The sequence below is a fragment of the Frankliniella occidentalis genome, unplaced genomic scaffold (genome assembly GCF_000697945.3).
Source record: "Frankliniella occidentalis isolate FOCC.00 unplaced genomic scaffold, Focc_3.1 Scaffold46, whole genome shotgun sequence".
Taxonomy (NCBI): Eukaryota; Metazoa; Arthropoda; class Insecta; order Thysanoptera; family Thripidae; genus Frankliniella; species Frankliniella occidentalis.
This window is the reverse complement of record NW_026267176.1, coordinates 440937-443439: the sequence shown is the minus strand read 5'-3', so window position 1 is coordinate 443439 and position 2503 is coordinate 440937. Positions and strand designations below refer to the sequence as shown.

At 58.4% G+C, this 2503-nt stretch overlaps 1 protein-coding gene across 13 annotated transcripts in view; it reads left to right on the top strand.

The window, feature by feature from the left end:
• The window catches only part of LOC113215625 (uncharacterized protein CG43867), an 81133-nt gene that overhangs the window by 62067 nt on the left and 16563 nt on the right, over window positions 1-2503 (top strand). Inside the window, exon 2 of one of the 13 annotated variants that reach the window (XM_052267056.1) lies at window positions 1056-1503. The exons of the other annotated variants lie outside the window; for them this stretch is intronic. The gene's annotated coding sequence lies outside the window, so the exon portion shown is untranslated. The remainder of the gene's footprint in view (window positions 1-1055; window positions 1504-2503) is intronic. 13 annotated transcript variants of the gene reach the window in all.

Below are 2503 nucleotides of genomic sequence, written 5' to 3'. Positions count from 1 at the left end.
GAGGAAAGTAGTCTGGTCAGGCGGTTGGAATTAGTAGCTGCAAGCGCAGCGCGTGTCATGGTGTTCTGCAGCCCAATCGATACGGTGCACTCCGCCCGCCGCCCTCCGCCTGTCCGTCCGTCTGTCTGCCTAGGCCCGCTGGAGCCCGCTGCTGGAGCCCACTGAAGTTGATCGGGAGCCTCCCTGTCTGTGACGGGGTGTTTGCGCAGCCCAGCTGGCTTATCCCCCTGGACGTATTTGACTTCTCAAAGCACCGGCGCACTCTTGCTTCTCTATGCTGTTCTCGGTCGGGTTGGACGCCGTAGCAACAGCAGATTCAATTATACTACCAGCTGCCTCTGTTTTTGCGTTACCTGGGAGCCAAAACATTGTCTCGCTAATATGCCCCTTAAGCAGTGAACTGCATTGCAATAGTGCATTGAAAGTTACTTGTACAGTCTTCAGTGTTAAATGCACGTTTACTCTGGTGTAGACTAGGACGCTGCACTGTTACGGGTTTGCCTACTTCCTCCGCCTGCCAGGTGCGGTCACAAGAGGGATGCAAGCCTGCTAAATTCCGAAGTCCGCTCTGATAGATCTGGGACATTACTATTACATTAACTTGCAGTCGCACGTGCGAGCACATGCACAGTCGAGGACGAACAAAATGTGTGGCCCATCCTCCGAATGACTTTTTACTCGTGCGTTTTTATTGCAAAGGGAAGCATCAAATCGCAACAAACAGTGAATTTAACTTTAGGGGATTTTCCCCTTTCAAAAACTTAACATTGTGCACAAGTTTTGGTTATTTTAGTTTGACAACTTATTTCCTACCAAAGCCGATGCCGATATCGGTATCGTAATAAAAGGATGTAGTAACGAATCACATTGGGACATCCAGTACGCCTGAGGGGGAGTGTTGCCCGTCTGGTCGCAACGGGGCATGGGGGGGGGGGAGGGTACCCGCTGGGAGCCGTGCTTTGTATGGCTTTTGGGTGACGGCGGGGGTGGACTGTGGACGGAGCTGCACACGGCTGGATTGCCTGGACTGAGCGGAGCTGCTGCTGGAATTGCAGGCAGGGGATCAGTGGGACCAGGATCAGATTGGCGGGCGGTGCCTCGGCGGGATCACCGGCGGGCTCGCCGAGACCAGACATTGCGCCGGCGGCTGGCGTTTGTTTTTCGCAAGAAAGATTGAAAAGAGGCTCCACGTTGCGGTCCTCACGGGCACCGGGAGGCTCGCAGGCCGAGGGCCTTGCCAACGGCCACGGCCTCACCAACGGCCACGGCCCCGCCAACGGCCACGGCCCCGCCAGTGGCCACGGGCCCGTCAACGGCGACGGCGGGCCGGCGAACGGCCACGACCCGACCAGGGGCTCGGCGCCGGCCTCCGCCAACGGTCACCACCACCAGGACGGCCACCAGCAGCATGCGGTGACCATGGCGAGGACGACGCAGGCCTCCACCTCCAGAGAGCCGTTCCGGTGACACGCGGCCTCGCCCAAGGGCGACCCCACGGGCACGGTGAGGACGCACAGGGACAACCCTAAAATTATCCAGCCAATGGAAGGTTGGACTCATATCACATTCCTGCCAGTATACAGTCGCCCAAGCCCGTCGAGAGGCTTTCGGCGGAGAATATTCTGTGACCCTGACCAACCCCTTAGATTCGACCACCTCGCCCAGGCTTTGCACCGCTGCTCACCTGCGATACCCGGTGACCCCATCCAGCAAAACCTCTCTAACTTTCCTCCGCCAGCCCCTCCCACCCCGCTCACTCCACCCGCCCGTCATGACCCTTGGGCCCCTCGGGGGGTCGCAGGTCGCGTGAGCCGCCCCCTGCGCAGGCGGGGCCGGCCGGGGCCCACCCCGCCCAGCTGGAGGCCGGGCAGGGGCTGCGGGGGCGGTGGAGGGCGGACATGCCTGGCCTCTGGCTGCTGCTGGATTTTCAATTGGGAAATGGAACCCCTGCGACGCTGCATGGCCACCGACGCCAGCGGAGGTTCTGGAAGGGAGGGGCCGAGACTCATCCTCATTGGCGTCGCGTTACGTAGTTTGCGAACACTCCCCGTTGCATTCACCGTGAGGTGGTGTCGGGTGGCGTGAGTGATCGTGCTTGCACAATGGACGCGAGGCCGCGAAGTGCGGAAGGAACTTACAAGATTACACCATTTGCAGGGGGTTTACCAGCATTTCACCCATGCCTATTAGTTTCTAGACTAACAATTTCGGGTTTTGGGCGGTATTAAAGTTACCTCAGTTCCAACCAGGAAAAAATGTCAGAGGCCCCCAAATAATTTTACTTCAATTGCATCCCTACGTTAAGAGTTTTGTGCGACGGGTCCACACACTGGTAAAACACAGGCGACATCGATTGCATACGCCCGCTTTATTACTATCCAGAGCAGGAGGAGGGTGGGCTAAAAAGTGCATGTTTTGTGCACGACTGTACAGCGTTGAGCAGACGCGCTCTCATTCTGAGGGTGGGCCAAGACGTGCGGCCAGGAGCCACGCGTGCCTCCCC